The sequence below is a fragment of the Notamacropus eugenii genome, chromosome 1 (assembly GCF_028372415.1).
Source record: "Notamacropus eugenii isolate mMacEug1 chromosome 1, mMacEug1.pri_v2, whole genome shotgun sequence".
Lineage (NCBI taxonomy): Eukaryota > Metazoa > Chordata > Mammalia > Diprotodontia > Macropodidae > Notamacropus > Notamacropus eugenii.
In genome coordinates, this window is record NC_092872.1 from 487,814,804 (window position 1) to 487,828,463 (window position 13,660).

At 39.1% G+C, this 13,660-nt stretch overlaps 1 protein-coding gene across 2 annotated transcripts in view; it reads left to right on the forward strand.

Moving 5' to 3' along the window:
- Positions 1–13,660, forward strand: part of COL5A1 (collagen type V alpha 1 chain) — a 296,840-nt gene that overhangs the window by 23,104 nt on the left and 260,076 nt on the right. The window lies entirely within an intron of this gene.

Below are 13,660 nucleotides of genomic sequence, written 5' to 3' on the forward strand. Positions count from 1 at the left end.
TTAAACCTTTGACAACAAATCTAGTGCTCTTTCTACCACATATTATAACATTACCTTTGCTGGGCTTTCTGGGTATGGAACAAAATAGTAGGAGGAAATCTCACTTTAATCAATCTTGATTTATGAATATATCCCTTAAAAATGAATGGCAATAATTTAGGGGGTGGTTTTTTTTTTTGCTTTATAAAATCCACATTACTAGATTAAATATGAGACTGCCCTTGGATATTAGTTCCCCTTGGAATTTTGGTATTATTTTATAGACATTTGATTTGCTCCTAGCTTCTTGGGAAAATACAAAAGCCACAAAGTGTGAAGAAAATGAAATGCAAATGGGAGGGTCTTTCTCATCCACTCTTTTTTTGTCATTGTCTTGTCCTGGTTATCATTATCCAATCAGCTGAGAGACTGGGGAAAAGGGTTGGAAGCTGAGAAGTGAAATACCTGCAAAGATGATTTCTCTCTCTTTCTTTCTGTCTCTATATTTTTCTTTCAATCTCTTTCTCTCTCTGTGTCTCTGTGTCTCTTTCTCTCCCCTTCTCTCCCTCTCTTCTTTCCTTCCATTTATTGAGCACCTACCATAAGTCAGACACTGTGAGGATGTTGAGAATATATATTACATATTAATGTCTGAATTTCAGGAGCATTGTGGGCAGGGAATATATGGTATTGGCTCTAACCTCTTTGTGATCTAAGGCAAATCAACTCCCATCACTGGGGCTCAGTTTCCTCATCTATAAAATGAGTGAATTGATCTAGGACTAGGTGATTCCTGAAGGCATGTAAGTTTTGATTTACTGAGGAATTCTATATCCTTTTAGTTCCCATCATTCTTAATTCATTCTTCAAAGCCATACTGTGGTATGAGCATACGTGCTCAACTCCTAGTGCTGTCTTGGACAGGATCTTTGGGATTAAGACTGGAAATTTAGGTTTGACCACAAATAGCATATTTTGTTAAATGAGGCAGGCTGCCCTCTGTTGAATCATTTTTTCCATTTATTGGGGAGGAGAGAGTGATAGGAGAGGACTAACGTAGCCAGGTATGTCATGTCTGCTTAATATCTGTTGACACCTGATGGAAGAAACATGTGGAAAATTCAGCAATGAAGCCAAGCAACATAAAAGATAAGAGGTGGTGAGCTCACAAATTCTTTTCTTCTTTAAATACATACTTTCGTGAAATTTGTAATCTTCTACTGGATTCTATGAATAAGGGAGTTGAGCAATGGATCAGTTGGTGTAGTAGTTAAGATATTATAGTTCAGACATAACCTCATCTGGGTAAGGTTATCTGGTCTACAGGGAACTTCCACATCTTTAAACCATCAGAGGACAAAGAAGACAAAAAATAAAGACTGAGTCTTGGAAGCTGATAGGTGAAAGAGGAATGGTATTCTATCACTTCTAAGTGTGACCTCTCCCCATGTGATATAGTTGAATGAGCACAAGTTGGAGAAGACAAGGGTCCTCTTCTCCACTCTGCATTAACTATGCCTATGACTTTGGTCAGGGGATTTCCTTCTGGCATTCTGTAATGTTCCTTGTATTTCGTGAGGTAACACAAGAAGCATAAGTAGAATGCCATGATCATCAGTGAGACATCTCAACACACAACTACATTATAAGATGCATGATGGAATAAGTGCTAAACTTGAAGCCCTTCTGATAGCTTTACTGGGATAGGAAGGGATGGAAAACTCTTTCCTAGGTGGAAAGGCAAATAATTAAAAAAGTCATAAAGTTCTAAACCATTACAATGGCATCTCAACCACAAAATGGCATAGGATTGTAATACACAAATGTACACATCTATTTTCCAGCTCCTGAGCAAACTCTTGTCATGAAGCTTCTGTTAGTCAGGAAAGGCATGTGCTGACCTATAGGCTCAGCTCCTGCTTGTGCCAGATATTGAGGGTTAAACAAACCCTGTATCTTTGATACAAGACTTGTCTTGAAATGATCTACTAGATATCAGATTCCAAGAAGAGTAAGTTTTAGGTTAATTCTAATTTGGCTGTTGTCACGAATCATTTTTTTTTTTTGCAGATGAGTTAAAGAATACTTTTTCATGCAAGAGTTACATGCTCATTGTTTCCTCAGTCAGGACTGACAGGTCTCTCTAACATTTTCCTGTGGCTCATAGCATGATGTTGACTCAATGTAACTGTGACTTATTATGGCTCGTTGGTATGTCACAGATCTTCCCAGGAATGTCTAAACATAAATCACTGATTCTAACTAATTCATCAGTTCCCTTTTTCTCTGTTGACCACAGGCTCATTGGTACATGGCTGACCAGTTTTCAGCCTCGGATGTGTTTAACAACCCCTATATCCTGTACCATACCTGTATTTCATTGCCTTTTCATATTAGACTTAGCTTTCCTTGTTCTTTCTTTACTTGGGTGACTTGATCTGAAGATTCATTTGTGATCAGTAGAAAATAGTACATTACAGTACTCATTGTCAATTTTTTTTTCAAATTTTCTAATTAGGCCATGCAACTTTCTCTTTTGTGTTTCCATGGGCCTGTGAGCCAGGGTGTATTTTGGAAATAGTTCTGTCAGTTCATTACATCACTTTTTCTGACTCTCATTTTCTGCCTGGCCTCTTTTGCCCAGCATCACAGAATCTCATTTAGAAGGAATGTCAGCAGTTAGTCTAACCCAAGGGTGGGGAACCCGTGGCCTTGAGGCCACATGTGACCTTCTAGGTCCTCAAGTACGGCCTTTTGACTGAATCCAAACTTCACAGAGCAAATATCATAGTAAAAGGATTTATTCTGTAAATCTTGAACTCAGTCAAAAGGTTGCACTCAAGGAGACCATAGGTTCCCCAACCCTGGTCTAACCCATATTTGAAAAAGATTATTTTCTACTACATACTTGATAAGCGGTCACATTCTGTGCTTGAAGACAACCAGTGAGGTAGAAGCAATTTTCCTATGACTTAGATATTTTAGTTGCCATCCTTTATTTCTCTTTTTTTGTTTTATTGATGCCCTTGTTTTTTTATGTCAATATACAATATTTCCAATAAATATCCAACATTGATATTGAATCTTTTCTTTTACAAAACCAATAAAACAGTGACCACAATGACCAGTGCATTCCACATCCTGTTCCCATAGTCCCTCATCCTTTGAGAGGAGGAAGGTTGATGCTACCATCTCTTCTCTGGGATCAACAGAGCTGACATATTTCTTAAGAACAGTAGGAATAACCTAAGGTTCCTTTAATGTAGGCTGTGAAAGCAAAGTTGTTTTCTAAAACATTAACCTAAAATGGCTAAGTACATGCCCACAAATATCCCTTGTGCTAGTAACTAGTAACAGTACTAGTTAAGGGTCTGACAATTATAAATTCATTTACACTTTTTTTGACATTATTTCCATATGATATTATTTCTATTTTTGTCTTGTACCACCACATTTTAGGGTAACAAGGTTTATGGATTAAAATCCATTGAAACTTATATGAAATGTTAAACAGAAAGCCAAGACACTTTCATGTACATGATGCTCTCATTGTATCCTTACAGCTCTATTTATTTGTAAAGTCAAATTTCCTTTTCTTTTTCCAATGGGTTGTCCAGATTACAAGAACTGATTCTAACATTTTGGGTTTGATGTATAAGCCTATGTTCCCCCTCTCTAGTCTTTTTCACAAATTTGATAGACTTTAGTATTTTACCCTCTCAATCTCTGTCTTCTCTCTTTCACTCTCACAATTTGTTTCATTAAAAAGGTTTTATTTGTGCCTTTTTTGAACATAGCTATTATCTAATATACTCACATTGACTATTTTTTATTTTAGACTTAAATATTAAAACTTAAATATACACTAAGAAAAAAAGAAACATTATAAACTTAATATTGAAACAAATAAAAATAAGAGAAGAAAAAAAGCATGTCATGTGCACAGCAGAATGTAAGAGAAGATTCAAAATATGTAGCAATAAATTTTCATTTCAAGAAAGCCTATATAATAAATGCTGTGCATTGTGTTGAGACCTGTCCGTTTTTTCTTTGCTTCCTTGTAAATTTTCTTTTGTTTCCTGCTCACATTGAATATATTAAGAAAGGAAAACAACTAAGTTAAACTCATGAACAAAGTGACTGATACCATAACAAACATTCCTTACTGAAGTCCCCTATCTTTTTGCTGAAAGGAGGAAAGTATATTTTATCTTCTGTACTCTGGGTCCAAGATTAACCTTCATCTTTTCTTACTGAAATGCTCTTTTTCTTTTAGTTTGCTTTAGTTTTAGTTTGTCCAAATGTAGGATCCTATTTCTTTATCCTTGTGATTATATCCATTTTTCTTTTCTCTAAGCAATTTCTGGACTCTCACACCTAGAGTGTTTTTGAAAACTTTTAGATTATTATCAGAAGCCATCAAGTCTTCCATCTTTTCTCAATTTTCATTGCTTCAGATAGTTACTTTAGGGTTGCTTCCTTTCTCTAAGGAGAATTTCTAGCAGCATGAAGATAATGAGGCTTAGCAGTGGACCACTTAAGAATCACCAAGTTCTTATTTTAAAGAAAGAAGGCTAGACCTGAATGGGGCCAGTGGAATGTTAGACTGCCAAAAGTAGTTCTCCCCTCACTAAAAGTCTTGATGTAAGGGACGTGGAAAGATAAAATTCTGATGGATTTGTATTAACTCTTCACTATTCTTTGTTTTTGTGTCTTAACCTTCACATATGCTGGATTTTAACAACTGGTGAAAGGAATCTGGCTCAAGAATGTGGGTTTGTCTATAAACACTGATGCCTGGTCATTTTTTTAATAATTAAAAATCTTCCAGGAATTGCAAATCTGTCTCCCTTTCAACCAATTACAAGCATATTTCTTGATCCACTTTATATAGCAGCAACAGAGTCCTATACCATAATATCACCCAAGAGCCATTTAGAGATTCTTATTGTCCTAGTTAGACTCTATCTCTAACGTGTCAGGATAAGTATTTATTACATTTTTTCTATGGTTTAAATTGATTCCTTTCTTTATACTGCTGCCTCTTCCTTCCTTCCTTCCTTCCTTCCTTCCTTCCTTCCTTCCTTCCTTCCTTCCTTCCTTCCTTCCTTCCTTCCTTCCTTCCTTCCTTCCTTCCTGTAAAATGGGGGAGAAAGGGTTGGAAGTATGATCCCTAAGCTGCCTTCTGGCTTTAATATTCCAGGACTGAAAATAATATGTATTAGGCATTGTACAAAGAAAACTTTATGAGGGTCCCTGTCCTGAAAGAGCTTACAATCTGCCTCTCCCACATAGATTACTGTATATTTTGCATATTTTTATTTGCTTATATGTGCTTATGTTGTTTCTCTTAATAGTATATAGGTGCTTTGAGGGCAGAGAGTGCTTTACTTTTGGTTTTTGTATCCCTGATATCTAGTGCAGTGTCTGTTACATAGTAGGCACTTCATGTTTGTTGGGAAAATAAGGATCATGTGCAAGAAAAAAAATCCTTAACAATATAAAGCATTACGGGTAATAAGTGCCTGCAAGTAAGTGGTATAGGAGTTCAGGGGCAAGAGGGTTTAGAAAGAAGGGAATGGTTGGAGAAGGCTTGATGGAAGAGGTGGCTCATGTACTGGCTCTTAAAGGATAGAGAGGGTTTATTTAGATGAGCAGAAGAGATCAAGGGATTTTTCAGAGTTAACTTCCTTACCAGCAGGCTGTGACCGAAGGCTGTTGGCTGGAATGGACACATTTGTCTCAAAGCTGACCAGCATGTGATGGGAGAGAAGTCTCCATGCTTACCTGTGGCATGTTGGGTAACTCATCTGACTTCCCCTGCCTCAGTTTCCTCACCTTTAAAATGAGGGCGCTTGTGATCATCTGTGATCATGTATGTGATGACAGCAGTCTAAGGAACACAGAGGACCCATGGTTCTTTACCTGTGGCTGAGAGGATGACAGTAATGATAACAGTAATGATGAGGAGGAGGATGGCTGGCATTTATATAGTGCTGTAATGTTAATGAAGTCCTTTACAAAGTCATCTCATTTTGTCTTCACAATCACCCTAGGGAGGGAGGTGCACTGCTGTTATCCTCATTTTACAGAGGAGGTAACTGAGGCAGAGGCTGAGTGATTTGCCTCAAGTGTTTGAAGTGGAATTTGAGCTCAGGTTTATCACTGTGCTAGGTGAGACCAAAAGAGAGTGAAGTCTCACTATCCAGAGGTGGTGAGGAAACACTGCACGTTGCTTCTGGTACTGAAAGCATCTCCTAGGGAAAGAGTGGGGAACCTGCAGACTCGAGGCCACATGTAGCCTTCTAGGTCCTCCAGTATGGCCCTTTGACTGGACTCAGGTTCCCCACCCCTGTACTAAGGGAAACTTTTGCTAATCCCTTTAATCAATGCTCTCTCACCTTTCAGAGTATGATGTTGAAGGTCTCTGCTTGTGTAAGATCATGGTATTATATCATGATCATAAGTTGAGAGGTAGAAACTTCTTTAGATGCTTTCTACACAACTTCTGCCTTTTGCATTTGAGGAAACAGGAACAGAAATGTGACGTGACTGCTTAAGATCACACAGGTAGCAAATGGCAGGGTGAGGAGCTGAGGATCCCAGTTTTATGTTTCTGGACAGTGTTGAGCACAATGCCTTATATATAGCAGGAACTTACAAATGCTTATTCCATTAAACTGGATTGCCTCCTAGCAGCACCTGTGTTGCTACCAAGATAGTTAGTGGTGGGTGGGTGGTTCTTATCTTGAGCATAATAGGCTTCATCCCTGCCAAGAAAGGCCATCTCCTGACTTGCCTCTAGTCTCTCAGAGCCTTAGCTTTGGGAAAGAGGAGGAGCAGTCTCCTCTGCTGTTAAAAGAGAAGGAACGGGAGCTGTCAATACTGTTTTGGTTTATGTCTTTGTAAGCTTGCTCAAGAGCACTGAATTATAGCCTATGCAGATCCTGATTCACTCAAGGAATGGAATCTTTATTGAGGACCAACTATGTGCCTACTCTTAGGGAGATATATTAACATAGGCTTTGCTTCCAGAGAATCTATAATCTAACTGGTGAGAGATTATCCACATGAAAAGTTAAATAATGTTGCAGAAATGAAATGATCAATATATAATTGTTATGCTCATGGATAGGTTATCTTTTTTGGTTTGGCCCCTTGCTCCGCAGATACCCCTTCCTTCTACTAGGGTGTCACTGTTCATGGAGAAAGGCACCATTTAGCCAGTGTAACAATCTGGGTGGCCTACCCTGGCTCAGTGCCAGCCTTCTTGATTCTGCCTTTCCTGTCCTCAGAAGACAAGGTGAATCCAGCAATTAGTCTGATGCATGTTCCAAAGGGTGGCAGGAATCAACAGCTCTGTGGGGGAGGGGCAATGTTTTTTGGGGTTGAGAGAGGAGGAGGAAGGGTGTGGTTGGTGATAAGAAGAGGCAAGTTGAATATAGAGGCAAAGTATGGTAAAGAGGATGCTCCCAGCTGTTGTAGAGAATGAGACCCAATTGGAAAATATGGATGCTGGAAGTTAGGTTTCAGGAAGAGGGTGTAGGTGAGGCAGAGATGCGAAGGGTGGAGAAAGAGAGATACAATGCTGGAGTAAAAAATCCACAATCTAGCCTTGTGGGAAGTCTGTGAGTCTGGGGGATGGGAGTAGAGGTGGGATTGCAGAAACCTAGATTTATAGGTCATGTGGAAAATGTACATTCAGAATTGTGACTGGGGATTACTCATTGGACTTCAAGTACAGAGCAGCTGGGGTATGAGCTGTTTGCATCCTGACTGGCTAGCAGCTGCTTTGGGTACAACTTTTCTCCCACAAATGGATTCCTTCCCCATGAGCTAGTGAATTGAAACAGTCTGTGGTCTTAAAAAAAGGAAATAAAAAAGAAAGAAACCCAAAACCTCTGTTAGAGGAATAGGACAGCAGTGATAGGAAGACTTTTAGGGGAGTTAGGGTTTTTAAGAGGCAGGGACCCAGGGCATAAATTTTTGTTTTCATAGGTTCCTGTTGCATGAATAAATCTTTTATTAGTGGTTAGTTCCTCCATCCCCTGAAGAAGCTTTAGAATGGCCCAGGGAGGAAAAAATTCCACATCACATAAACCACTGTCATTATTTGTGAAAGTGCAGAACTTTCTGGAAGGAGAGGTAACAGCAACTATTTGGACTCTTGCCCTCTTAGGGTCTCTTTTCCTTCTGTCTCTCTCAGCTCTCTTGAGTTTGTCCAGACTCTAGAGCATGGAAAAAATGAGAAATTCCAATATGTGAAAGCACGAAGGGAAGAAGGTCAGAGGAGAAGTAGGAGGGAAGTTTCTCCTACAAATGGAGAGCTGGTAATGGAATTTGGTATCCCTCTAAGTACTGATTTGTTTTCTCAAGAGCTACTGGGTGGTATGGGAAAGACTGGATTTGGAATCAGAAGGCCTTGGTTTAAATCCCAGCCCTACCTCTTGCTATCCTTGTGACTTTGGGCAAATCACTTAACCTCAGTTTTCTCATCTATAAAATGGAGTTGTTGGACTAGATGATCTCTAAGGCTCCTTCCAGTTTTAAATATATGATCCCTTGAAATTAAATTTATAACTTCTTGGCATAGCAAAGATGACTAGTACATCATGAGCTTGAACAATGATTTGTATTTTGCCTGATTTAGGTCACCGGCTCGTCCCACTTTTGCTATCTTTTTGATGCTTCCCTACTCAGTTACTCCTTTGCTTACCCACTCTCTTTTGAATTACTTAGACAATGTCAGGAGAAAAACAACTAAAAGATTTAGAACCTATGATTCTATGACTTCAAATTTCTTTAAACACAAATCTAATCATATTTTTCTGCTCAAAAATTTTCATTGGCTTCCTATTGTCTCCTAAGTAAAGTTCCAATAATCTTTGTTGATCATTCAAGATTCTCTATGATGTTACCACTGTAACTTTGCTAACCGATTATCTATGAAACTGGCAAAACTACAAAACTGAACCATGTTCTTTCTCTTCTGCACAAGCTTTCTTCCTATCCACCTTTACTTATACTATTCCCTATTGCTGGAATGCCTCCCATCTCTTTCTTTGTTTGCTTATTTCTTACCAAAGTTTTAAAAACAAGCTCAAATGTCACCTTTCATGTAAACCCTGAATTGCCCCAATGATCCCATATAGCACAAAGCTCTCAAGCCTCACAACATTCCTTGACTTATATATTACAGGCTGTATTATTCCTCTTTTACAGGGAGAGAAACTGAGGCTTAGGGAGGCAAAATGTCTTCTCCATGATCACACAGCTGATAAATATAAGAAATGGGCCTTGAATTGAGTGAGCTCTTCCCTAGTCTGAGTCTAGCATTCCATCCTCAACTTGATGATACATATGGCCTCTTAAGTTTGGTGGGTCTCATTGTTCTAATCTGTAAAAAGAGATGGTTGGATTAGCTTATCTCTAAAGTCCTTTCTAACCCTAAATCTATGATACTATGTAAAATTTTATATTATAGCTATATATTTGTGCATCATCTTCCTATGAGATTGTAAAGTCATTGAAGAAAAGAATTATGGTAAAAAAAAAAATCTCTTCCCTGGCATCTAGAATAGTGTTGTGTATACATCTAATAAGTACTTTTTTTGAATTAAAGAACAAATCAGTGAATGAATGAGGCTTTCTTCTTAATCAGATAATGAACCTAAAAGAAATGCACCATATTCCTTGATTGACATTATCAAGAGAAGAGGTAATAGACACTCTTTTCTGATTATTTTTCTAAATTCCTTTCTTAATTCTGTTGACTCTAGCTTGATGTCAAGAAGACAAGCTTCTTTTGAGGTACTTTTCCAAAATGGTCAGGTCACTGGGCATCTTAGTCTTGGGAATTTTTTTTTCTCCTCCATAATTCCGAGGTAGTATTAGAAACACACTCCTCTTTTTTATAATTCCATATCTTACATTTCAAACAGGTGAATCAATCTTCCCAGGAGGACACCTATGCCAGGGCTTAGGCAAACCTGGGGAGAATAATACTAATTGATGTTTTGGTAGCTCTTCAAAAATCTCAAAACCCTTAACATTATCTCATTTTTACAAATATCATCTCATCCTATGAGCTTAACAACAACCCTATGAGGTGAGTACTACAGGTATGACTATCCTTGTTTTGTGGTTAAGAAAATTGAAGTTCAGAAAAATGATGGGATTTAGATATAGGGCCATTAAGTGTAGAAGGTACGGTTTGATCATTCAGGTCTTCCTGACTCCAGGTTCAGCATTCTGTACCCTCTATACTACGCAGTTACTAATAATACCAAGTGTCTGTTACTCTCACCAGCCCAGCAAAGTTAGACTGGTAAATAGCCAAACACACAAATCATTATCACATTTTTTTTCAGAAGGGTTCACCATTGGTAGCTGAGTGGACCCTAGAGATCTGGAGAAGGACATAGAATCAGACGTCGCAAACTGGATGTCCAGGAGATGTTTTAAATTCAGTGTGGCAAAAACTGAACTCATTTTCTTTCCTCCCAAACCTTTCCCTTTTCCAAATGTTCCTATTACTATTGAAGACACCCAAATCCTCCTAGTTTCCCAGGCTCTCATCCCTAATTTCTCATTACCACTCACCCTGTCATATCCAGTTTATCGTCAGTTCTTGTTGATTTTACCTTTGTAACATCTCTTGAATATACCCCCTTCTTTCCTCTGATGCTGTTGCTACCTTGGCACAGGCCCTCATCTGCTCATGCCCAGACTGTTGCAATGGCCTGCTGGCTGGAATGCCTCCCACAAGTCTTTCCCTGTTCCAGAGCATGCTCCATTCATCTGCAAAAGTGACTTTCCTGAAGTGTAGGTCTGACCATGTTAATCCTCCCACCACTCACTCAGTAAGCTCCAATGGTTCCCTGTCTCTTCCAGGATCAAACACTAAACCCTCTATTTGATGTTTAAAGCCCTTCATATCTTAGCCCCCACCTAACTTTCTAGTCTTACACTTTATACCCCACTACCCCCACATATTCTTTGATCCCCTGACATTGGCCACCTTGTTGTACCATGAACAAGACACTCCATGTCTCAGCAACAGGCCCTTCTCTCTCATTCCTGCCTCCTGCCTTTCTTTCCTCTCTTCAAGTCCCACCTAAAATCCCACCTTCTACAGGAAGCCCTTCCCAACCTCTCTTAAGAGAAGTGCCTTCTTCTTGTTGATGGTTTCCAATTTATCCTTTATATAGCTTGTTTGTATATACACATTTGCATATTGTCTCCCCCTTAGACAGGGAGCTTCTTGAGGACAGGGATTCCCTTTTGCCTTTTTGTATACCCAACATTTAGCACAGTATCTGATCTTTACTGGGCACTTAATAAATGCTATTGACTGACTGACTATATTACTTTGGCTTAGCTTCTTCCCATAAATCTCCAGGTCCAAGGAGTTGGAATGTTTTGCATTTCCCCTCCCACACTATTGGCCCAATGTGGAAAGAAGACATACATTCCTAGACTATAAAAATTGGAAGTATTTAGAGATCATATATTCCAACCTGCCCCCCTTAGAATACTGAGGCTTAGAGAAGTGACTTGCTAAAGGTCACACTAGAATCAGCACCTAATGTCTCCAGTGGTCTTGCGATCATTCTTCCTTGGGCATAAAATCACTGATTAGGAGTCTTTGCAAAGTGTTTGGGTGGCACTGGTGCTCAAAACATGACAGTTAACTTAGAGCCGCTGAAGGATGTGTGTGTGTGTGTGTGTGTGTGTGTGTGTGTGTGTATGTGTATTGCTGGTAATCAAAGTCATTACCAAGTATAGTACACAGTGGAGACGGTCAAAAATTTATGTGACCAGCTACAGGGAGGGAGGCTGGTTTTGTGAATGGACTGGAATTTCTTCCATTTGTTGCTCAGTTTCAAAGAACTGGTCCCAGAAACTTTCTCAGCCTAAAGGCATGAAATATGCTTGCCATGGGTATTTGGGTTGGTGATGGAAAGGTGTTAATCCTCTTGTGGATGCAGTCTAGAAACTAAAGAAAGGGGCATCTGACAGGAGCTTAAATCCTTCCCAAGGACTGGAGTTAGGTTTCATTTCACTTGAGTCGTGTGTGTAGTTCATGAGGAGGTTACTTTTTATTTGTCATGATTACTGACTGTACCAGGTCAGAATGAAGATTATAAGGTGGACTTCAGTATAGGATCTTCAAAGAACTTCAACGAGAGCTATGCTTCTATCTCTCTATCTCTCTATCATCTATCTACCTACCTATCTATATCTATCTATCTATCTATCTATCTATCTATCTATCTATCTATCTATCTATCTATCTGTCTGTCTGTCTGTCTGTCTGTCTGTCTGTCTGTCTGTCTGTCTGTCTGTCTGTCTGTCTGCCTGCCTGCCTGCCTGCCTGCCTGTCTGTCTGTCTGTCTATCTGTCATCCATCGATCTCATCTATCTTTTTTCGTCTATCTCTGCCTATCATTTCTCTTTATTATCTATCATTTCTATCTATCAGTCTATGTCTCCACAAATGTATTGTTGAGTTGTTTTCAGTCAAGACTGACTCTTTGTGAGTTTTCTTGGGGTGTTCTTGAGAAAAATATTGAAGTGGCATTCCATTTTCTTCTTTAGCTTATTTTGCAGATAAAGAAAGTAAAGCAAACAGGGTTAAGTGACTGTCCCAGGGTCCCATGAAGAGTAAGTGTCTAAGGCCTGATTATGAATCTTACTGATACCAGGCCTGTCATTCCATCCACTGTGCCATCTAGCTGCTCCCATATATATCTATATCTATGACATAGATATAGATACAGATATACACACATACATAGATATGTGCGTTATAGTTTAAAGTTTTAATAGGTTAAAAGTAAACTAAGATTTTTGGAATACAGCGTATTTACATATGAAAATATAAGTATAAATACAGACATGCATGTATACCTATACTTATATATTGCACAGGATCAGAAGTTCATGTTATTGTTTAATATTTTCTCGGCTGTGTCCAACTCTTTGTGACTCCATTTGAGGTTTTCTTGGCAAAGATATCGTAGGGGTTTGCCATTTCCTCCTCTGGCTCATTTTAGGTGAGGAAACTGAAGCAAACGGGGCTTAAGTGACTTGCCCAGGGTGAGACAGCTAGTAAGTGTCTAGGGCTAGATTTGAATGCAGATCTTCCTGACTCCAGGCTTGGCACTCCATCCACTGTGCCACCCAGCTGTCCTAGGTTTATAGGTTCATAGGAACAAAGACTTTGAGCTGGAAGGGAACTTAGACTCCATTTAGTTGAACACCCTCATTTTACAAAACAATGGAGACCCAGAGGGGATAAATGCCTTACCTAGCAGCACACAGGCAGTAAGTATCTGAAATAGGATTGAACCCCACTCTTCCTGACCCCAAGTTCAGCACTCAATTCACTATGTGAGAGTTACCATAGAGTAGTGGAAAGAGACCTGGAATTGAAATGAGAAAAGACCTGGATGGATATTCTGCCCCTAATATTTACTAGCTCTGTGATCATGGGGAATAATTTGGGCATAAGCTCTCTAAGCCTTAGGTTTATCATCTGCCAAACAGGAATAATAATAGCACTTACCTCTCAGGCCTGTTGTGAGGATCAAATGTAAATCCTATGGAAAGTAGTTTTCAAACCTTAACATACTATGTTAATAGTAACATCGTTGTTATGTGCATGCTTGCGCCCATC